This window comes from Pseudorca crassidens, chromosome 5 (assembly GCF_039906515.1).
Source record: "Pseudorca crassidens isolate mPseCra1 chromosome 5, mPseCra1.hap1, whole genome shotgun sequence".
Lineage (NCBI taxonomy): Eukaryota > Metazoa > Chordata > Mammalia > Artiodactyla > Delphinidae > Pseudorca > Pseudorca crassidens.
This window is the reverse complement of record NC_090300.1, coordinates 109,296,847-109,322,177: the sequence shown is the minus strand read 5'-3', so window position 1 is coordinate 109,322,177 and position 25,331 is coordinate 109,296,847.

Genomic DNA, 25,331 nt, shown 5'->3' with positions numbered 1-25,331 from the left:
CACACACAAACACCATATCTTTCTTATCCATTCATCTATCTATGGATATTTTGTTGCATCCATATCTTGGCTATTGTAAACAATGAGGCAATGAACATAGGGGAGCATAAATCTTTTCAAATTAGTATTTTGTTTTCCTCAGGTAACTACCCAGAAGAGGAATTATTGACTCAAATAGTAATTCTATTTTTAATTTTTTGAGGGGCCACCATACTGTTTTCCATAGTGGCTATACCAATTTACATTTCCGCCAACAGTGCATGAGGGTTTCCTTTCCTCCACATTTCTGCCAACACTTGTTATTTGTTGTCTTTTTGATGATAGCCATTCTAAGAAGTGTGAGGTAATATTTCATTGTGGTTTTGATTTGCATTTCCCTGATGATTAGTAATGCTAGTATCTTTTTCATGTGCCTGTTGTTCATTTGTATGTCTTCTTTGGAGAAATGTCTATTCAAGTCCTATGCCTATTTGTAATATATTTGGGGTTTTATTTTTATATTTTTATTTAGTTAGTTATTTTTGGCTGCATTGGGTCTTTGTTGCTGCACACGGGCTTTCTTTTTTCTAGTTGCGGCGAGCGGAGGCTACTCTTCCTTGCAGTGTGCAGGCCTGTCATTGTGGTGGCTTCTTTTGTTGTGGAGCATGGGCTCTAGGCACGTGGGCTTCAGTAGTTGTGGCATGTGGGCTCAGTAGTTGTGGCTCACGGACTCTAGAGCACAGGCTCAGTAGTTGTGGCGCACGGGCTTAGTTGCTCCGCGGCATGTGGGATCTTCCCAGACCAGGGCTTGAACCCGTGTCCCCTGAATTGGCAGGCGGATTCTTAACCACTGAACCACCAGGGAAGCCCTATTTTGGGTTTTTGATACTGAGTTGTATGATTTATTTATATAATGTAGATATTAACTCCTTATCAGATATATCATTTGTAAATGTTTTCTCCCATATAGTAGGTTACATTTTCATTTTGTTGATGCTTTCCTTTGCTGTGCAGAAGTTTTTTAGTTTGATGTAGTCCCATTTGCTTATTTTTGCTTTTGTTGCCCTTTCCTGAGAATACAGATCCAAAATTTATTGAGACTTGTTTTATGGCCTAACATGTGATCTGTCCTAGAGAATGTTCCATGTGCACTTAAAAATAAAGTGCATTCTGCTGTTTTTTATGGAATGTTCTGTACATATCACTCAGGGCTATCTGATCTAATGTGTCCCTTAAGACCACTCTTTCCTTCTTGATTTTCTGTCTGGAAGATCTACCCATTGATGTGAATGTGGTGTTAAAATCCCCTACTCTAATTGTATTATTGTCAATTTCTCCCTTAATGTCTGTTAATATTTGCTTTATGTATTAAGTGCTTCTGTGTTGGGTGCATAGATATTTACAAGTGTTATGTCTTCTTGTTTGATTGATCCCATAATTATTACATAGTACCCTTCTTCGGCTCTTATTACAGACTTTGTTTTAAAGTTTAAGTTCTCTGGCAGAAGTATTGCTACCTCAGCTTTATTATTGTTTCCATTTGTATGGAATATCTTTTTCCATCCCCTTACTTTCAATCTGTGTGTGTCTTTGGATCTGAAATGAATCTCTTGTAGGCAGTATATAGATGGGTCTTACTTTTTTAACCATTAATCTACCCTATGTCTTTTTTTTTTCTTGTGGTACGCGGGCCTCTCACTGTTGTGGCCTCTCGCATTGCGGAGCACAGGCTCCGGACGCACAGGCTCAGCGGCCATGGCTCACGGGCCCAGCCGCTCCGTGGCATGTGGGATCCTCCCAGACCGGGGCATGAACCCGTGTCCCCTGCATCGGCAGGAGGACTCTCAACCACTGCACCATCAGGGAAGCCCCCTACCCTATGTCTTTTGATTGGAGTATTTAGAACATTTATGTTTAAAGTAATTATTGATACTTATGTACTTATTGCCATTTTATTAATTGTTTTCTGGTTATTTTTGCTGTTCTTCTCCTCCTTTCTTCTTCTCTTGGTCCCATCCCTTGTGATCTGATAACTTTCTTTAGTGTTATTTTTGTATCTTTTCTCGTTATTTTTTGTGTATCTATTATCAGTTTTTGATTTGTGGTTACTGAGGTGTTTATATAACAATGTATGTATATAGCAGTCTATTTTGAGTTGATAGTTGCTTCATTTGAGCATGTTCTGAAAGATTATATGATAAATAAAATAAAAATACACTAGAGATACAGCAGATTAGATGATGCAGCTATGACAGTTCTTTTATATTTTCTATCTCTTTATGGAAATTTTCATTGTGTTCCTCCATTCTTCTGAGTCAAGTGACCATTACTTTGAATTCTTTATCTGGAAGATGACTTATCTCTATTTCACTTAGTTCTTTTTCTGAGGTTTTATCTTGTTCTTTTGTTTGGAATTTATTTATTATTTATTTACTTATTTATGTGTGTCCTCATTTTGCTTAACTCTCTGTGTTTGTTTCTATGTATTGGGTATATCAGCTATGTCTCCCACTCTTGAAGGAGTGACTTTGTGTAAGAGGGTGTCCTAGAGGACCCAGTAGTGTGGTACCCCCCGGTCACCAGAGCCAGGTGCTCCAGGACTGTCCTTTGTGTGAGTTACTTGTGCCTTTCTGTTGCGGCTGTGCCACAATTGCTATAGGCACACTGGTATGCAGGGCTGGCCTCTAGTGTGGCTAGCTATAATGCCTGGTCACAACTGTTGTGGGCACTCTGGTATATGGGGCCAACCTCTTGAGTGGGAGCAGCTCTGGGGAGATGCCAGTGCCAACAAAGGCATCCACTGAATCTGACAGGACAGGTGGCCACTTGGTGGGGCAAGCTGAGGGCACCTGCCGGGACTGGCGGGGTGAGGAGCCTACTTTGGAGGAACTCCAGTACTAGCCGAGGTGCCTACCAGGACTGGCAAAGGGGGCCAGTTTGGCAGGGCTCCAGTATCAACTGAAGATGTCTGCTGGGACAGGCAGGGCAAGGGGCCTCTTTAAAGGGGCTTTGATGACAGCCAAGAGTGTACAGCAGGACTGGCAGAGTTGGAGAGGTTGTTTTTAATGAGCACCAGCAGGGTCAGATTCACAGGTCCATCTGGAGTGAGGTGAGCAGTGCTAGTAAATTAGATAGGGAGAGTCAGAAAAGGCACCTGCCAGCACTGAGTCAGCTAGGTAGAAAGTGACCCAAAAGAAAAAAAAAAAAAATGGCACCAACCAGATCCTTTGTACCCAGAAAAAGTTACGACAGATCCCTGTTCCTTGGGCACATGCTCAAAAATTAGTTAATGAATCACCCTCATGTATGACCCTAGCACTTTTCAAACTGCTGCCTCAGTGCTGGGACTTAGATCAAGGGCATCTTCGTGTGTGTCCTTGAAGTTCGGATTCTCAGTTTCCTATAGCACTCTCCCAGGCATAAGCCCTGCCTGTTTTCAAAGATGTTATGGGGCTCTTCTCCCAGTGTGGGTACCCTGGGCCAAGGAGCCCAATGTGGACTTCAAAGCCCTGGCTCCATAAGGAGGACTTCTGAGGCTGTGGTATCCTTTCCACCTACTGGTCACAGTGCTGGGGTTGTGGGTCCTGGCCAGATCACATCTCTGCCCTTTCTACCCATCTCAATGTGACTTTTTCTTTTTATCTTTAGCTGTAGAAAATCTGTTCTTCTAGTCTTCAGGTTGTTCTCAGAGATGGTTTGTAGGGGCCATTTTGGTGTGTTTGTGGGAGGAGGCAAGTCCAGGATCTTCCTATTCCACCATATTGTCTTGCCCTCCTGGCAAATCTAATTCAATATTTTAAAATTACAAAAGTGTATGTATAAGCACAACAGTCTAAAACAGACAAACACAAATGAAATATCCACGTCAACATGTAGACAGTGTAGCATGTTTTGTTGTCATCATTTGGGGATAAAGTTTTCTAAAAGATGTGAGATTGATTTAACTTTAATTTAATTTTATTTATTTTTTATATTGAAATGATTATTTCCCTGTCTGATATCATAAAATGTACATAGTTCTGCATCTTACTTTAGCAATTAATATTATCTAGGTAAGTCATAATAATGTTCAAGACAATTTGTGCAGAGTATTGCCAAGATATTTCATTAAATCGTAATCTTTATATAAATTTGAATCCCTAGACTTCTGCCTTTCATAGCTTGATTTTAACTTGTGTGAGGGCTGCAAAATAATGTGTAATAATTTGTTAATCTTTTGAAGAAATTACCAGTTCACTATTCTAATTAAGTTGAAACACTAGGTAATACTCAGCTGCCTTATAAATTAAAAACAACTGTTCATTTAATAGCAATCTGTAGAAAATTGGTAAATATAAGATCCATTGATCATTAAATTTCTTTGTAAAATAGAACTAGATAGGTCTGTTTGCCTCATTACTCAATATTATTAATGTTTTAAGAGAGAATTATTAACAATTTGCCTTTCACAAAAACACTAATATTTTCTGTGAAACATGAATATTTGTTTCTGGGAAATTCTACTGAGCTTCCTTTATATTTCAGACAATGAATGATAGATTTTTGACTCAGTAGTTGGGAAAGAAACTTTATTTTGCAATAAATACCTATACTAAGAAACAATATATGCCTCAGGGATTTGTCCTTAATTATATGAAAGAATTATTCTTTGACTCTTTTAAAGACAAAAGGAGAAAACAAGAAGATAATCAAAATTATTTTTTAGATCAGTGTTTTGCACTGGCATTTTTTTATTATTTCTTCAGGCATATTTTCTTTCACAATTGACATTGATTCCAAGTTTCTTTGGCCCTCTTTTAAGGATTTTATATTATTTGGTTACACATTTTATTATAGATAATTTTTAAACATAGAGTACATTAAATAGCATAACAAATTCCTATGTATCTTTTCCACAAATACAAAAATTATCTTTGCTGTATCATTCCTGTTTCATTTATAACTCTTCCCACTCCCTACTTCCTATCATGGAAATGATGATGATGATGCTTATGATGATGATGGTTACAGTGATTTTGGTGGGGGTGGCATTTACATGCATTGAGATGTACAAAACTTAATGTACAATTTTGAAAAATGGATGCCCTCATAAAGAACACATCTCTATCATATTTCTATCTTTCCAGAAATTTCCCTTCCTTCCCAGTCAATCTAGCCGTCAGAAGCATGTTTCAATTCAGATTATTATTGTCTATTCTGGTATTTCATATAAATGGAATTACATAGTATATATTCTTTTGTGTATAGCTTTTTCTGTAACATTTTTTTCTGTGGGAGTCATCTATGTGATGTGTGTGTCAGTAGCTCTTGTTATTGCCAAGTAGTATTCCATTTTATAAATACACAAAATTGTTACTTATTCTTCCCTTTGTTGGTGCCTATTTTGGTTGTTTCCAGTTTTGAGCTGTGTGTAGAACAGCTATGAACATTCTTAAGCAAGTCTTTTTATATATATATGTTTTTATTTCTTTCGGTTAGATTCCTAAAAATAAAATTGTTAGGTCAAAAAGTGGGTATATATATTATGAACATGCCCAATCTTTCTCTAAAATTATTATGTCATTTTATTTTTTAATGCAAAAGATACTGGTTTTTCTACATTTTCTTCAACTTTAATGTGGTTAGCCTTTTTACTTTTAGCCATTCTGATAGGTGTAGAGTGGTACTGCCATTGTGATTTTAATTTACATTTTTAAATAACTAATCATGTGCAATTTTTCTTGTGTTTTTTGGCCAATCTTCCTTTCAGACCATCGATTCAAATATTTGCCTATTTTCATTTAGGTTTTTTTTATTACACTATCATTTTTGAGTTAAAGAAACTTTTTTCTTTTTTTTTAATTTAAGTACAGTTGATTTACAATATCATGAGTTTCAGGTGTACAGCATAGTGATTCAGTATTTTTACAGATTACACTCCATTAAAAGTTATTACAAGATAATAGCTATAATTCCCTGTGCTATGCAGTATATCCTTATTGCTTATCTATTTTATAGATAGCAGTTTTATCTCTTAATCCCATACCCCTAATTTGCCCCTCCCCACATCCCTCTTCCTTCTAGCTCCCACTAGTTTGTTTTCTATACCTGTGAGTGTGTTTCTGTTTTGCTATATACATTTATTTGTATTATTTTTTAGATTCCACATATAAGTGATATCACACAGTTTTGTCTTTCTCTGTCTGAATTATTTCACTAAGCATAATTTTCTCTAGGTCCAACCACGTTGCTGCAAATGGCAGAATTTCCTTCTTTTTTATGTCTGAGTAGTAATCCATTGTACCATATCTTCTTTATCCATCTGTCTGTTGATGGGCCCTTGGATTGCTTCTGTGTCTTGGCTATTGTAAATACTGCTACTGTGAACATTGGGGTGCATCGAGCCTATTGAATTAGTGTGTTCATTTTTTCCAGATATATACCCAGGAGTTGAATTGCTGGATCATATGGTAGTTCTATTTTTAATTTTTTGAGAAACCTCCATAACGTTTTCCATAGTGGCTATACCAATTTATGTTCCCACCAACAGTATACAAGGGTTCCCTTCTCTCCACCTCCTTGCCAACATTTGTTATTTGTGTTTGTGTTTTTTTTAAGGATAGCCATTCTGACAGGTGTGAGGTGATATATCACTGTGGTTTTGATTTGCATTTTACTGATGATTAGTGATATAGAGCATCTTTTCAAGTGCCTGTTGGCCATCTACATTTCCGCTTTGGAAAAGTGTCTACTCAATTCTTCTGCCCATTTTTAAATTGGGTTGTTTGTTTTTTTTGATGTTGAGTTGTATAAGCTGTTTATATACATTAGATATCATGCAGTCATATCATTTGCAAATATTTTCTTCCATTCAGTACATTGTCTTTTTGTTTAGTCAGTGGTTTCCTTTGCTGTGCAAAAGCTTTTAAATTTAATTAGATTCCATTTGTTTATTTTTGTTTTTATTTCCTTTACTTTAGGAGACAGATCCAAAAAAATATTGGTGGGATTTATGTCAAAGAGTATTCTCCCTATGTTTTCCTCTAGGAGTTTTATAGTATTCAGTCGTACATTTAGGTCTTTAATCCATTTTGAGTTTATTTTTGTATATAGTGTTAGAGAATGTTCTAATTTCATTTTTTAATATTGTCTGTCCAGTTTTCCCAACAACACTTATTGAAGAGACTGCCTTTTTTTTTTACTGATTTTTTTAATTGAGGTATAGTTAATTTACAATGTTGTGTTAATTTCAAGTGTACAGCAAAAAAACATATATATATCCTTTTTCAGATTATTTTCCATTATAGGTCATCACAAGATACTGAGTAGAGTTCCCTGCATAATACAGTAGGTCCTTGTTGTTTACCTATTTTATATATAGTAGTGTTTATATGTTAATCCCAAACTCCTAATTTATCTCCCTCTACAACCCTGCTCCACTATCCCCTTTGGTAATCATAAGTTTGACTTCTATGTCTGTGAGTCTATTTCTGTTTTGTATATAAGTTCATTTGTATCATTTTTTTTAGATTCCACAAGTAAGTTATATCATATGATATTTGTCTTCCTGACTTATTTCATTTAATATGATAATCTCTAGGTCCATCCATGTTGCTATAAATGGCATTATTTCTTTTTTATGGCTGAGTAATATTCCATTTTATATATATACCACATCGTCTTTATCCGTTCATATGTTGATGGACATTTAGGTTGCTTTCATGTCTCAGTATTGTCAATAGTGCTGCTATGAATATTGGGGTATGTATCTTTTTGAATTAGAGTTTTCTCCAGATATATGTCCAGGAGTGGATTGCAGGATCATATGGTAACTGTATTTTTAGATTTTAAGGAACCTCCATACTGTTCTCCATAGTGGCTGCACCAATTTACATTCCCACCGTCAGTGTAGGAGGGTTCCTTTTTCTCCACACCCTCTCAAGCATTTATTATTTGTAGACTTTTTATTGATGGTCACTCTGAATGGTGTGAGGTGATACCTCATGGTAGTTTTGAGTTTCATTCCTCTAGAAATTAACAGTATTGAGCATCTTTTCATGTTCCTGTTGACCATCTCTATATCTTCCTTGGAGAAATGTCTATTTAGGTCTTCTGACTATTTTTTTGTTTTGTTTTGTTTTGTTTTGTTTTTTGCAGTGCATGGGCCTCTCACTGTTGTGGCCTCTCTCGTTGCGGAGCACAGGCTCTGGACGCGCAGGCTCAGCGGCCATGGCTCACGGGCCCAGCCGCTCCGCGGCATGTGGGATCTTCCCGGACCAGGGCACGAACCCATGTCCCCTGCATTGGCAGGCAGACTGTCAACCACTGTGCCACCAGGGAAGCCCCTGACTATTTTTTGATTGTGTTTATTTTTTAATATTAAGCTGTATGAGCTGTTTGTATATTTTGGAAATTAATCCCTTGTTGGTAGCATCGTTTGCAAGTATTTTCTCCCAGTCTGTAGGTTGCCTTTTCATTTTGTTTATGATTTCATTTGCTGTGCAAAAGCTTTTAAGTATAATTAGGTCCCATTTGTTTATTTTTGCTTTTATTTCCTTTACTTTAGGACACAGATCCAAAAAACTCTTGCTGTGACTTATGTCAAAGTGTTCTGCCTATGTTTATCTCTAGGAGTTTTATAGTATTCAGTTTTACATTTAGGTCCTTAATCCATTTTGAGTTTATTTTTGTGTATGGTGTTAGAGAGTGTTTTAATTTCATTCTTTTATATGTAGCTATCCAGTTTTCCCAGCACAACTTATTGAAGAGACTGTCTTTTCTCCGTTGTATATTCTTGCCTCCTTTGTCATAGTTTAATTTACCATAAGTGTGTGGGTGTGTTTCCTGGCTCCCTGTCCTGTTCTATTTATCTATGTGTCTGGTTTTTTGCCAGTACCATACTGTTTCAATTCCTGTAGCTTTGTACTATAGTCTGAAGTCAGGGAGCATGATTCCTCCATCTCTGTTCTTCTTTCTCAAGATTGTTTTAGCTATTCAAGGTCTTTTGTGTTTCCATGCACATTTGAAAATTGTTTGTTCTAGTTCTATGGAAAATGCCATTGGTAGTTTTCTAGGGATTACATTGAATCTGTAGATTGCTCTGGATAGTATGGTCATTTTAACAATATTGATTTTTCCAATCCAGGACAATAGTATGTCTTTCAATCTTGTGTGTTGTCTTTAGTTTCTTTCATCTTTCATTTATTTTTGTAGTTTTCAGAGCACAGGTCTTTTGCCACGTAAAGTAGGTTTATTCCTAGATATTTTATTCTTTTTGATGTGATTGTAAATAGGATTGTTTCCTTAATTTCTCTTTCTGATCTTTCATTGTTAGCGTATACAAATGCAACAGATTTCTGTATATTAATTTTGTATCCTGCAATTTTACTGAATTCATTGATGAGCTCTAGCAGTTTTCTGGTAGCGCCTTTAGGATTTTCTATGTGTAATACAGTGTCATCTGAAAACAGTGACACTTTTACTTCTTTTCCAGTTTGGATGCCTTTTATTTCTTTTTCTTCTTTGATTGCCATGGCTAGGACTTCCAAAACTATGTTGAATAACAGTTATGAGAGTGGGCATCCTTGCCTTGTTCCTGATCTTAGAGAAAATGCTTTCAGCTTTTCACCATTGAGTATGATGTCAGCTGTGGGTTTGTCATATATAGCCTTTATTATTTTGAGGTATGTTCCCTCTGTGTCTGCTTTCTGGAGAGTTTTATCCTAAATGGATAGTGAATTTTATGAAAAGCTTTTTCTGCATCTGTTGAGATGATCATATGGTTTTCATTCTTCAATTTACATATTAATGTCGTGTATGACATTGATTAATTTGTGGATATTGAAGAATCCTTGCAACCTTGGGATAGATCCCACTTGACCATGGTGTATTATTCTTTTAATGTATATTTGGATTTGGTTTGTTAGTATTTTGTTGAGGATTTTTGCATCTATGTTCATCAGTGATAATGGCCTGTAATTTTCTATTTTGTGTGTGATATCTTTGTCTTATTTTGGTATCGGGTGATGCTGGCCTCATAAAATGAGTTCAGAAGTGTTCCTTCCTCTGCAATTTTTTTTGGAATAGTTTCAGAAGGATAGGTGTTAACTTCTTTAAATGTTTGGTAGAATTCACCTGTGAAGCCATCTGATCCTGGACCTTTTTATGTTGGGAGTTTTTAAATTACTGATTCAACTTCATTACTAGTAATTGATCTGTCCATATTTTCTTCCTGATTCAGTCTTGGGAGATTGTACCTTTCTAAGAATTTGTCCATTTCTTCTAGGTCGTTCATTTTATTGGCATATAGTTGTTCCCAGTAGTCTCTTATGTTCCTTTGTATTTCTGTGGTATCTGTTGTAACTTCTCCGTTTTCATTTCTCATGTGGTGAAGGCAGACAGACTTTACTTACTCCTGATCTTATGTGGACCTCATTCAGTCTTCATCATTAAGTATGTGATTACCTGGAAGTGAACTTCTTTTGGTTGTAGGAAGTTTCCTTCCTGGTTAACTGAGTATTTTTATGAATAATCGTTGTCAAATTGTGTCAAATGCTTTTTCTGCATTTAATGAGGTACTCATATGGTTATTCTACTTTATTTTGTTGATGTGATGAATTGCATTGAATGATTTTGGAATATAAACCATCCTTATACCCTGGGATAAACTCCACTTGGTCACGGTGTATTATTCTTTTTTATATATTCCTGGATTATTTGCCAATTTTTATTTAGATATTTTGAATCTGTGTTTATGACAACTTGTGTATATTACTTTCTTCCCTTGTAATGTTTTTGTCAGCTTTTGGTATCAGGGTAATGCTGGCCTCATGAGTTGAGAAACACTTATTCCTTATTTTTAGTGAGATTTTGTATTATTATATCTTCCTTAAATGCTTAAGAAATTTGCTAGTGTATGCATCTGTACCTGGAGTTTTCTCTATGAAAAAGTGTTTAGTACCTAATTCAATTTCTTTGATAAATATAAAGCTATTAATAGTTTCTGTTTTATCTTTTAATATATTTGTCTGTTTCATCTGTTTTTAATTTATTTTTAAATTTAAAAATTATTTTTTTTTCTTAATTAGTCTTACTTGGAGTTTATCAATTTTATTAACCTTTTCAAAGAATCAACATTGGTTGTATCAAATTTATCTGTTATTTTTTCTTTTATATTTCTACTGTTTTTTTTCATATCCTCCATTTCTCTTCTCTAAATCCTTGAACATATTTATTATATGTATAATAGTTGTTTTGGTGTCCTTGCTTGCTAATTCCATTCTCTCTGTCATTTTTATGTATGTTCTGTTAACTGATTTTCCTCCTGATATTATAGGTCACATTTTCTTTCTTCTTTCCATATCTAGAAATTTTGTTTTTTGAAAGTTAGGTATTGTGAATTTTATGTTTTAACTGTTGGATATGTATTCTTCCTCTAATGAGTGTTAGACTTTGTTCTAAGTCACTTATATGTTAACTTGATTCTTTTGAGGCTGGTTTCTAAGTTTTTTAAAGATAAATCTAGATTAGCCTTTATTCTAGAGCCATTTTAACCTTGGACCAACTTCATGGTTGTACGACCTGTGTAGTCTCATAGGGGCCTGAATGAAGAAGGGCCCAACACTTGGTTTAGTGTTCCTGTCACTGTCTTGAACTTCTTAATAATTTTATTGTTGAATATGTGCTGCCAGTTAGCCAATGTCTGAAGACAGTTATTTCAGATGATTTTTGCATGTCCCTTGGTTGTTTATCGCAGGAGGTAAGTCCCACAAGGAATCCCATATCCTTCCATGTGAAAAAATATAGATCTAAAATATAATTTGAAGATATTGGAGATTGTTTTTTAAATGTAAATTTAAAAATTAGTTGTTTTCCATAGACACAGCTTCTGTGGGAATGAAGAACTTACAAATCTTCTTGCAGGTAAAAATGTCCCCAAGAAGAAATTATTGATTCAAAATGCCCATAGTGTTGAAGTTGAGAAACTCTGCTAAAATGGAAGTTATTCAAAGGCTTATGGAGATCAGAATGTTAGAATGTATTTTTCATGGAAGGCCTGTTAATCCATTTACTAACTATATGCCCCGGAAAAGTCCAGAGGAACTCTGTTTACTACATACAGCTATGAGAAATACATTCACAAAGGGGACCTTAGTATCCTTGAAAAGCTCTGTGGTGGCTATTATTCTCTGTATACCAGGAATGACAAAGGGAACTGCTCTTACCATAATAGGCTCCCTGAATTCAAAAGGGATGATGAGATTCCATAGTGGCAGGAATGAATTAGTAGCACTTAATTGCCTGAGAAAAATGAACATGATTGCTGTAATAAGCAACAGAAGTGAAGCCCACATCAGAATATTTAAACTGCCGTGGATCTTTAGTTTTGACCAATTGAGTAGAATGTCTCTAAAACTGATCAATGATCTAATAAAGCCTTATTTAATTTATATAAGTAGAAAAGTTCCAGGTCCTTTAAACAGAATCTGACTTATATCACCACACTAGAAAGTCAAAGCCCCTTCATCAATTCTCACAGACTTGACTAGTTTACAGACCCAGGGCCCTTTAAATGAAAGGGAGGCAGGGTCCTCTTGAAAATATCCTGCTACAATGTCAGAAATTTGTACTGTAAATTTTCCTTTTTGACTGTCTTATGGTCACTAGGATAACTGTACATTGAAAAGAAGGAATAATCAACATTTTTAGTTTGCAGGACACTGGTTCTTAATTAACACTAATTCCTAGAGATTCAAAACACTACTGTAGTCTGACAGTCAAAATAAGGACTTAAAGAGATTAAGTGATCAATGGAATTTTGCTTCAGTAAACCCAGTGTGTCATCAAAACCATCATGTGGTTATTTCCTCTGTTTCAGAATGGGCTTTCTGACCAATGAAGAAAGGGCTATTATGGTAGAAAAGGTCAAGTGTAGGCCACTAGAACTGTTTCTAGCTAACAAATGTTAAACCAGTAGCAATACTACATTCCTTAAGGGATTTCAGTAATTAGTGTAACCATCAAGGATGGAAAAGCACAGAGAGCAATCCATACCACACACAGACTAGATTTCTCTGAGCTCAAGCCTTCTGTAAGAAGGATACCAAAGAGTGAAATTTTATTATTTCCTAGTTCTATGATCATGATTTCTGAGATTTTCTTCAAAGCAGCACTTCTGATAAGAAGAGTGGGTGAAACCAAACCTGTGCAACTACAGAATTTATTTCCAAAACCCACCCAATCAGAGAACTTGTCAGAGAAACAGAACTGTAGGTCCCAGGAGCTGTTAGAGATAGATGCAAGCCAATCCTTTCCTACGTGGTTGAAGTTATTTTCCTTGGTCAGTATTATCAACCCCTCCCAAAATCCTCCATAACTTTTCCCTAAAAGTGGAGTTAATTCAACTAAGTGTAATTCAGCCTCTAATTTCATTTTAATTTCATTTACATACTCTTTCTGATAGTAATGTTCTTAACATGGGGAAGAGGCCCCATTGCCCCAGATGAAATGAGCCACAAAGAGCCCAACTTCAGTTTTTCTTTGATTCCGTTTGATCAATGTCCCAATATTCTTCACTCAGTTCCTAGAAAAACTCCCATTCCACTTACATTTTTATTTTGGTGTGTGTGTGTGAAAAGCTGTACATGATTCATTCTTGCTTAATTTAACATGCTCTCTGTGAGCATATTCCCTCCTTTATCTTTGAAGTTATTTGTCTGTGTTTCCCTTCTTTATTTCAGGATGCAACTTACCACAAGTATTAAAGTTACTGGTTACCCTCTTAGTATTGTTTTGGCCAAGTCGTATAAATTTTTATATGTGTTATTGTCCTTGTCATTTCCACTTTTTATATTTCTACAATATTTCTTATTAATTCCATTTGTTAACTTTTTGTTGTTTTACTCTATTACATATCTAGGGTCACATCTCTTTTCTTTCTCCTAATATTAGGGTTTTTCCTCTACTCTTTGATCAGAGTTTTCAGAGATTTTCCTGTATGATACTCCTAAAAGAACCCATTCTTATATTCATAAATTCCACCAGGGAGAGGGGCAGTTATTTTGTAGCTGTGTGGTATTTACAATTCTGTTTCGTTAGTTCTGCTTCTAGATTAATTATTTACATCTTAATCTACTATATTTGCTAAGTTTTTTCCTAATCTTGAGTTTAAATCATTTGGTTGTTTTTTTTTATTTTTTGTTTAATTATAAAAAGAGATAAAAGCTGTGATCTCTGATTATGGCTTAAACTAAATAAAAGTTTTCTACATATGTTATAGTTTTAGTTTTGAGTTTCTGTTTAACAAAAAAGCTATAAAGTTTCTTATAATTCTTCAAAGTATTTTTTATATGTTTTTTAATTTCCTGAGAGACTTTTAAATTTTTAACACATGATTTCTTCCAATGCCACATTTAAAGAAATAGAGTACAGAGAAGTCATTTTGCTAAAGATCATACAGCCAGCTTATGCCAAGCCTTTGCATTCCCAGGTCTTTGTATTTTCCATTCAACTGTAGAATATTTGTTTATTTCTTTTATCATGTATTCTTAGTAGTTATGTTTTTCCAGGCTTTAATTTTCCTAGTTAAATGCCTATTTTATTAACATTATCTCCTGCAATATCAATATTATAATTATCTCCTATGAGATCAATGTTGAAATAATTGATACTTTAAAAAATTAATATCTTTCCCCACAACCATAGACACACACACACCCACTCATAGCAGTTTCATCCTTAGACCACCAAGGCTTTGCCAAAAGTAATTCTATTTGCTTTAAAACAAACAGCAAATACCCTCTCCTCAGGTTTTATTTTTGCCTAGATGTTTCAATAACACTGATTCTTAACAGAGATCCTCTATTGAATTCTAATTAACAGAGATCTCTTCAATAGAGATCCTCTATTGAATTAGTTTTGTTAAGTACCCAAGCGTGATCAGAATAAAATAATAGCTAAAATATCAATCTTTTAGGGTCTCCAAAAAATAAGCCTTTTATCTGGTGGCACATACTCTGAAAATTCATCCAATACCCTACACATTGTAAATATTTTCTTTCTTTGACAAAAGGGAAAACATTTATAAGGAGAATAATTATATTTCCATTCAGTAGTTTTCAAATCATAGTTAAATTGTTTCTTTGTTGCTGTTGTTTTTATAGTCCTTCCTAATAAATGCAACCACAGAAGCTCCAACTGCACAGGAAATATGGCTGCTTTTTCACAGTTATTAATATCAGTAGAAGCAGTTGAGCCCTCTGGAAAAACAAGCCAATCCACTCACAGCTTTCAGAGACAGAGTTTTGAACAGAGAAGAAGCCAGCCATGACATAAGAATAGAGGAGCACTAGATAATCATTTTCATCCCCAGATCTACTCAATTTCAGTAAAGAGGCTTCTCATTTGTGGTGAAGAGAAAAATATTCTAATACTACTAATTATGTTAAATTACAATTATCTATTCACATCTTAGAAAACTTGGTTCAGAAAGCAGTCCCTGCTATTTACAAGAGCAGGTAGGCAAGTCTATGACATGAGAGAGCATCAGACAGACAAGTGGCCAGACATAGGAATGATTGAGTCAGGGACCCTTGGCAATCTGAGACCCCAGTAGTCAGATTGCCACATGCTTAGAGAGTAGCATATGGAAGGGTGGGGGGGAACAAAACACACTGGACTTTTTCAATTATTTTACCAAGGGTTCTTAACATGTTCTCATCCTTAGTTGCATAATACAATCACCTGGGAAGCTTTTGAAGAAAATACCAGTTTCTGTGTCCCATCTCAGATCAATTAAATCAGGATCTTCGGAAGTGAGGCTCAGCCATCAGTATTTTTAAAAGCTCCTTGGGTGAACCAAAAGTACAACTCTGCTTAAGAACCCCTGAGCTCAGTTCTGGTCATGTTACCCTCAGAGACTTGTTCTTGATGGATTAAGTGCAACAAACAATAGCTACCACTAGAAAATTTGAAGAATTGTGTCTCCTCATCTCTTTAGGTTGCAACTGGTTTGTTTATTAGAAAAGGAAACTTTGACTTGGAGCTGCAGGTTTCGGGCTCTCTTAATTCTTCTAATATGAGGTTGGATTTTTTTTCAACATTTTATCTGACTATACAGTACTTACATTTCATCCCTCTAAAAATATATAATAGATCCATTTTTGACAATGCTTTCAGCTTCCTAAGTATACTTTCTAGTATTTTCTGAAATCAAAACTAATAAGAGAGGATGCTGTTATATTTCCAAATTCACTAGTTAGACAAGTTATGGACTAAATAGTGGATACTACAGGGCAGAGGATGTATATATGAGACCTCAGGGTTGGTTTGGACTAACAGTGGAAATAGAACCAGATAAGTATAAGCCAGCGTCCAAGGGATGTGAAAAAAGTCTAAGGTCAAAAATTGTGCAAGTAGATATTTGGTGACAACAAATTGTGCAAGTAGATGTCTAAGACAGAAGGATGAGGTACTGTAGCAGAAGATCACAGGATGTAGAGAAAAACAATGGAGGATTTAAGAGTGTAATATTTGGAATCCAAATAGAAAGTTAATAATGGAAATAGTGTATATGCTTAGCAGACGCCAAGCTACCAGGGCTACACAAGACAAATACTAGGTCCCAGGAATTATTTCTAGAAGAAAAGGGTTATTAAAATAGTCCTTCAGAGTAGGCAAAGAGAGAGATTTGGGGTGCAGCAGCCATGTTAACTAGAAAAGGGCGTTGTCTGCAGTGGAGGAATCCAAAATTAGAATAAAATCCAGAGAACTGAAAAATACCACTAAAAACATAGCTTTGACCTTTCTGTAGGATTGGCATTTATGCAGCACCTATTGTAGAACCTAAAAGTGCAATCTCTGGAGCCCACATATCTGAATTTGAGTTCCAGAACTGCTATTTAGTTAGGGTAACTTAACTCCTCTTTGGCATATTCCTTATGAGGGAAAAAATAGACCTATCTTTTATTATTTTTACGTAAATAAAGTTTTAAAACTTAAGAATATCTGAGGATTAAAGTGATATAAACACATAGTGCCCAATCTCCTTTTATCATCCTGAACATATCCCTAAGTCAGTTCCTTCTTTGGGGGTAAAGACCAAAAAAAAACAAATAAGAAATCAGACTTTTTAAAAATTGCTACCAAGTTTGAGATTCCGTAAGATAATGTCCAATTCAGGACTCTAAGGCACGAACGACACTTTCGGTAGCTGTGGTCCTTTATGTAGGCAGGGTCTGTAGGGAGTACCTCTTCAGGTTTTATTATTTCTTGGGGAAAAAAATGAAGGCTCCGTCTTTAGTGTCTAACTTAATCAGAGATTTGTATACATGTTAAGAGTAAATATGTGAAGAATATTTTAGATAGAAGAATAATTCACTGTTATTTTGCTCAAACTAAAAACAAAAACAAAAAATTGAGACACAATGGATAGGTGGTATAAAAAAGCCACCCAGAAAAATTTCATTCTAATCCTGGCATGGTGACTACCTACTATGAAACTGAACAGGTCATAGCCCTTTCTTTGAACTTCAATTCCTCATTTGCAAAAGGAAGAGAGGTAATGTTATGCTAGATCTCAATTATCCTCCCCAGGTCCAAAGTTTCATTTCCCTATACAGGAAATTACCTATCAATAAATTCTTATTTTATTCAAAAAGTTTAATTTTACAATATCTTCAATATCAGAAATGGAGGAGGCTCTTTCCATAATGAATATAAATCCTAGAGTTTGTATATCAGTCACACTTAGTGATCAGAGCTATATACAGAACATTCTGTTCTCCAAACTCAAATAGCCTATTTCACCCTGTATAGAGCTACTTTGGGTGAGAAATTATCATCCATTTCTCACAGGCACAGAGGCCTTTTCTCTAAAATCTTAGAATAAAATCTAGGGAATCTAGTCATATAATCCTGTATCATACATTTTTAAAACTTCATATTTTCCTGATGGCTCAACATCTCCACAAACAGGTTGTGAGTACCCATCCAGCTGACCAGGTACACCAGTATGACAAGGCTGGTCCCTGCCACAAGTTCCCCTTCTTGCCCTCCCCTAACTGTGACCTAGTGACATTCAAACTTACCAAAGAAATCCCCTCACTCCTTTTGCTTGTGTACTCCACCCTGACCCCCAATAAAGGCACTTGCCCAGGGGTCCTCATTCTCTCTCTGCTCACTGGGAGTTCCTCCTATATGGAACCCTATGTGACATGCTACACCTCGCTCTTCTGGGACCTGTGAGTATAACAAATCTCTTTCACTTTCATAGCCTCTCTGTGGTGTTATTCCACGTCTGCACCAGACTGATCAAATAAAACCATTTTTAAGCAACATAATTATTCCTCATAACAGATTCCCCACTTTCCAGCATCATCAGGGAGCTCAGTCCAGCTGGTGAACATTCCCTTCCTTCACCCCTTTCCCATGGGTTCCTCTATCTCCAGCCCACTACCACCATTCCATGGTGTGCAGTTTGCTGGTAGCCCAAAAGATAAGGGAAAGTGACAGTGGCCACATTCACGAGCCTGGCTCCAAGTTTAATATCTACAGAATGTTTCACTCTGTATAAGATGATTCTTCCTTGCATGATTATTGTAAATTATTATGCTAAATATTTTTTTTTTTCTATCCTGGTTAGTGCCCAGGTCAGGAAAGCAAAATAAAAACCCTGGCTTGCCACATAAGACACAGGATGTAATCATTTACCCATTTATTTTTGTTAGAACACAATAAATAATGAAATAGTCTTTTTTATCTCCTTTTGCATCATGCCATAAATGAACTGCAACAGTGCAAATTCCAAGGAGTCTTAGATAAACCTAGAAACATAATAAACAACGTATGATTTTAATACTTTAGTTGGTTAGATTGTGATTTTTTTCTCCATTGCTAAAATACCATAATATTTAGGCAGAAGTTACTTCTGTTATTTTAATGTATTGACATTCTGAGTTCATTAAGAAAATGCTTTGTGCTCTGAAATCATGTTTTCATCAAAATTGAAAGCATAAATATAATAATATGAGAGCAAAACCTTGGGGCACGTTTTGATGTGAAGAGTTATTTAATAGCACATCAAAGTTCAGTGCTAACATGTTTTGTTTCCTTCTTCTATGAGAACTATGGAAGAAAAATAGGCAAGTAAACAATTGTTTATTTTTTAAAAAGAAAGAAGGGGGAAAGGGCTAGAAGTTCATTTTAGAAGGAATGCCATTTTAAATTGTTTGATCAGAAAAATTTCTTCAGTACTGGATATGTTTGTAGGTCATTCACATAGAATGAAGAATATACTATATTAACAATTCTGACCTATAAGACATTAATTCCTTACTTTAACATACCTTGTCTTAAGAAAAGCCACTGCTAGAAAGATGTTTTTTTAGCAAGCCATATTCTATAGCCTTCATTTAATCTAATAACTAGATTAACTCATTTATTCATTCAATGAACATTTATAAATCATCTGCTAATATGTGCCTGGCATTATCTTCTCTCTAACACTTTACTGATATATCATTTGGCTTCAAGCTGCTGACTGGGGCTAACCCAAATAACTGGAGATCAATGGATAAATCCAAATTTAAATCAGTAATTTAAAATGAGGTAAAAGACCAAGCATTTATACAGGCCTGTTAGCACTGTTCTTTCTAGATGGGCAAGTTTACAATCAGGTAGACCCCAAAATTTCTGCTGTTGCCTGTCAGAGTAACTCCTCCTATAGACTGTGGGACAAAGCTACATACACACTCTTTTAAGCTCAAATTGCTTCTTTAAAATCATATATTTGGGGAGGAAAACAGGGAATGATTCATCTACTTTAAATTACTTCTTCCACCCACCTGTAAAAATGCACAATTTTGCAAAATATTCCTCTATGATCTTTTCCTTTTCTCTTATTCTATAGCCATATGCACCCCTTTCTGATATGCTTTACTCCTATAGATTACTTCGCATTTCAATTGGGTCCTCATCCAGGAACCATTCCGTTTTTGAAGGATGAATTTGTCAATTGCTATCCTGAACTATTACATGTTTATTTTATATTATATTTCTCAGATATTTTTAAATATCTATTTTATAAATGTGGTAACTGAGAATCAGAGGAACCATAGGACTAGCTCATTGACGTTAGTAAATTCCTGAAGGGAATCAGGATCAAAATATTCTTACCTAGAATTTAATGATTTCCCTTTACTCTTGATACTTCTTCCACATTATGGTAGATATGTGAAAACCCACAGGGGGAAAAAAAATGCTATCTAGAGATGAGAAAGAACCCAAAACCAAATGGCGGTGAGTGAGTGTTCACTCTGTTCTAGCAGCATGAGCCATCCCAGGCCAGTGTACCTGCTGACTAGGAGTAAGATATCAAAGACCCCCTACCTTTTCTCAGCCTGCAGGCTCATAAGATTGCTCCACAAGAGAGCCTTTGTTTCTTTTCAGGCATATTGATTATTCTAATTCAGCCTCTTCAGGGGCTTTGGACAGGAGTCAATTCTCAATGTATTGAAGCTTTTAGAAACCTGAAAACCCCACTGCCAGTTTGATGATTTGGCAAGTTCTGAATGAGAACTGGCTCATTCCCCATAACTTACCAATCGTGTAAGCTAACAGTACACTTTATGCTAAAAGCAGGACAATAAAAAATAAATGAGCAAATATATTACCAAGAGCAGATTCTGCTTACTGCAAATATGTGCTATGCTTACTACAAATATGTAAAAAGAAAGATTTACCACCACTTTGTCTATTTTAGAAAATTCAAAGGAAATGTGATGATGCAAAATCAAATTTAACGTTGCTTTGCTTTTGGCAATTTTAGTTTTTCTCAAGTTATATCTTTAATTTTTTAAAAAATATGTTTTGGGCTAGAATTTTACATTTTACAATTTTCATATCAATGTACAAAGATGCTATTTATTGCCAATAAAGTGAAATAGGGAAAGATTCTTTAGTAATAAATATTGTAGTTACCCAAAGAAAGTGCAATTTAATTTATAAGTTGAGAATTTTTTAATCTGTGAATTACTAATACTATTTTGCAGAGTTGATGCTACATTACAGATATAGGAATAATAAGAGACAGTTGAGCCAGATTAGCAAAGAAGTTTGGTTTTAGTTCTGGAGTAAGTCTACCTGGGTTTGGATCCCAGCCCTCCAACTGCCTGTTTAGAAGGCAATTCATTTGACCTTTTTAAACTTCAGTTTTACAGCTTGTAAAGTTGTAACGTGACAGTTCTTCTCTTGTAAGATTGTTGTGAGGATTTAATGAGGGTAATCCATGCAAAACCTTAAACCCAGCACTTCTTTAAATATACACTACTATTAATTCCCAACAATTCTTGGTCAAGTTGTTACTTTTAAAGATTCATCAATCAATATTATCATTCACCTACTAACTGGATAATGATTAAAGATATCCACTCTAAATAGGAGACAGTGTTAGTCTGAGTTTTTATTACTGTGATATGATATCACAGATCATCTCCTGTTGTTTAGATTTCAGCAGAATATCACTCTGTTTCATTTTTTCCTATCAAGGAACCTGACTAATAATAAAAATAAATCTTACCCAAATACAGCAATTTATAATTGATTTCAATTAGGTGATTTGTAGTTTTAGATAAATTATTATGTATAGAAATGATAAAACTTTTAAAAATAAATATAGCAAATATTTTAAATCACTCATGTCTGTTCCATATCATGGTCAGTTAAGAAAAAGAAAGAAAAGGAAAGGAATAGGGCTTCCCTGGTGGCGCAGTGGTTGAGAGTCCACCTGCCGATGCAGGGGACACGGGTTCATGCCCCGGTCCGGGAAGATCCCACATGCCGCGGAGCGGCTGGGCCCGTGAGCCATGGCCGCTGAACCTGCGCGTCCGGAGCCTGTGCTCCGCAACGGGAGAGGCCACAACAGTGAGAGGCCCGCATACAGCAAAAAAAAATAAGGAAAGGAATAATGGGGAAGAGAAGTGGGAGATTAAATTAAAAACAAAGTATGAGAGATTAAAGAGACAGAGAGGGAAAGAGAGAGAAATGGAAGGAAAAATGTAGATGTACAGGATCTTTGAGGGAGAACCATATTTGAGGAGAGAAGGATAAACACAACCACCAGAAAAATCATAATGCTCTCAGATACCCAAGCCAGGGCAGGTATATAGATAAAAGAGGATCTATTGGTCTTCTTACCCTGGTCCATCAAAGTAGCCAGGTTTCCTTCTCATGTCACCCATCATCTACTGACTCTAGGCCAGATTCCTTCAATTTCCAAGTCTAGACATCTTTCTTGAGATTCCCTTGTTTCCCGTTTGCCAATTTGGCCAAAATTGCTCATTTGCTATCCATCGATGATCATCCATCAACCCCAGGGGCCAAACAAACCCTCTCCATCTTTTATTTGTTATAACCCTGAGTATTGTAACACTGTAAGCCACTCCACTGCTGCTGCCACCACCAGGTTGATAAACTGAACTTTAGAGAATGTCATACAATTATTCGCTTCTTCTCATCTACGCAACCCACTGAGAGCATTAGATTCCTACTGGGACCTTTCTATCATCAGTGAATGCTTGTATGTGTGTGTAGATCATTAAAGTAAGGTCACCCTCAGTGACTGCATCTTTGTTTCTGAAAACGTCCTGCAGTACTAGAAATATAGTTCAAGACTTCTGGATTGCACAGGCTTGAAATCAGATTGCTGGGAGGAGAAAATATGAAGAGTAAGCATATAAGAATAAACCTCCCTTAAGCTGGGAAAAATAGTCGACTTTACAACTGAACCTTGCAAATATTTTCTCCTGGTCTGTTGTTTGCCTTTTAACTTTGTTTATGGAGTTTTAAGCTATTCACAACCAGCCTTTGATTTTAATATCAGAATAGTGCCATATTAGGGGTAAAAATAACCACAATCTTTCCAACTTGTTTGGTTTTAGAACAAACGGCCCACGGGCTTTCAGAGTTAGGTTTTACCACTCTCCACAGCCCAATAGGACCCTGACCTCTCTGGGATTGTAGGTATCAGTGATCAGGTTTTTAACAGCTTTTGCATAAAATCAAGCATGTAGAAGACTGAATTAGAAAGAGTCACACAGACATAGGAAACAAACTTACGGTTACCAAGTGGGAAAGGGGAGGAGGGATAAATTAGGTATTTGGGATTAACAGATACACACTACTATATATAAAATAGATAAACAACAAGGCTCAGGGAACTATAGTCAATATCTTGTAATACCCTATAATGGAAAAGAATCTGAAAAAGAGTATGTGTATGTATACATATATATATAAACTGAATCACTTTGCTGTGTACCTGAATCATTGTAAATCAACTATACATAATTTTTTTAAGAAAACAATAAAAAAAAGAGAAAATAAAGAAGAACAGGCATAGATTTTTGTCAATTCTTTTTTCCAAGTAAAATATTTTCTTTGTAAGGGTACATATCTGTCATTTAACTCTCCTGTTCATTGGCATCCATTGCTCTAAAGACAAATTCTCAAATATATACTTAACATGGCCTCATAGGTCCTCCAGGATCTGGCCTCCCACTGGCTTCCCAGACCATCTCGATGATCCATACCCTTCTTTGTTCTTCACTTCTGCTCAAGATCTGTGCACATACTGTACCTGCCACATGAAAATTCTTCCCTCCTTTTGCCACATTCTCTAGAGTCCAATTTAAATATCACTCTTCATAGAGCTAAAATATCAGTTACTCTAGACAGCCTGGCCCAGATTAGACAGGCTCCCTTTATTATATGTTCTGATAGCACCATCTACTTTTCCTCCACAGCATTTAGCACAGTGTAGTATGTCTATGTGTGTACATGAGATTATTTGATAACGATAAGCTCCATGAAGAAATAAATCAAGTCTGATATCTCCGTTGTACTCTTTTTTTCTTGGGCACAATTCACATGTGGTAGATGCTAGAATATACTTTAACTAGAAGAGAAATATTACTATCACTTTCAGTTCCTTTTAAAAGGTTATTTAGCACCAAACAGTAAATAAGGCAGTATTAGCAAAGAGAGAGTTTTAAAACTAAACTTCAAATAGCTTAATGAAAAAGTCACTTCTGTTTTTTATCCTAACTAGAAAAAATCTGAATTATGTACTTGAAATTAATCTAAGATCTAACCTTTCTCTGTATTTAGAGACTGATTGTCCCAGATATAAGATACACTTCTTATGAAATTGGCTATAGTTGTCTGAAATGGCAGAGAAACCAGTTTTCATTAACGGAGGATCTTGCCTCCTAGTGATAAGACCCATGTAAAAAAGGGATCCTCTCAATTCCTAGCAGTAGGTAAAGATAAAGATAAAGTAGGTAAAGATAAAGATAAAGTAGGTAAAGATAGTTTGGACTTTCTATTGAAAGAAATTGAGCAGATGTCTATTGTTTCCTTAGACTGTGCCCACCATATCCCTAGGCCTGTCTTATCTGCTCCTTGACACCAAAAGTTATCATTTGTGTTGATTTATTGATTGATTTGTTTTTTGACTGTCAGTGAAATGTGATGGAGATTGGAGAACTGAGGTATTGAGCCTCAAGTGTGGATTTCTGCTGTAAAATTAAAGTTTTAGATTGAATATGATATTAGGAAGTAGTTAGTCATTTGCCAGTCTATAGTCCCCAAGAAAATGACAAAACATGTATATGATGTGATTTTTGAGCTACTACTACCCTGTGTCTTTTGTTTTTCTAGTATTGTGAAGCAAACTGAACATTTGATGGTTTGAGCCAACAGGCACCACCTTACATGATGTAATTAAATTTTTACTGACATCCTATCTGTCATGGTCGAAGAGGTACAGACATCATAAAACTACAAGTAAACTCAGGAAAATACAAACTACACACACACACACACACACACACACACATTTGAAAATACAACAGGCCATTTGTGTTATATTTAGATATTGCTATACCCATGGAAAACAGAACATTAATCAAATAATCTATCTTTCCTACCCCAAAGATGTTGCTTTATGTTTGGGTTTAGCTGTATGTAGCATTTTCAGAAGATTGTTAATACCTTTAGATAATTACCAAAAAGGGTGTGAAAGACGTCTGATATTGAAGGATTTCGAACACTCCTGTCTTAAATATCCAGACATAATATCTAACACAGTGCAAGTAGCTCAGCACTACTGGGGGCTAAAAAGGGTCAAGATAATAAGTAATTCTAAAATCTGTCCATACATCACATGGAACTGTCTATAATCTGTTTGGATGTTGCACCTTCATGAACAGATAATTATTTTTAATAGCAGTGGTTGCATGGACTTTAGTGAGCTGACAACAGTGACAATAGAGTGCCAGCAACCTGCCCTCAAATTTATATTTTGGATTTCTTGAATG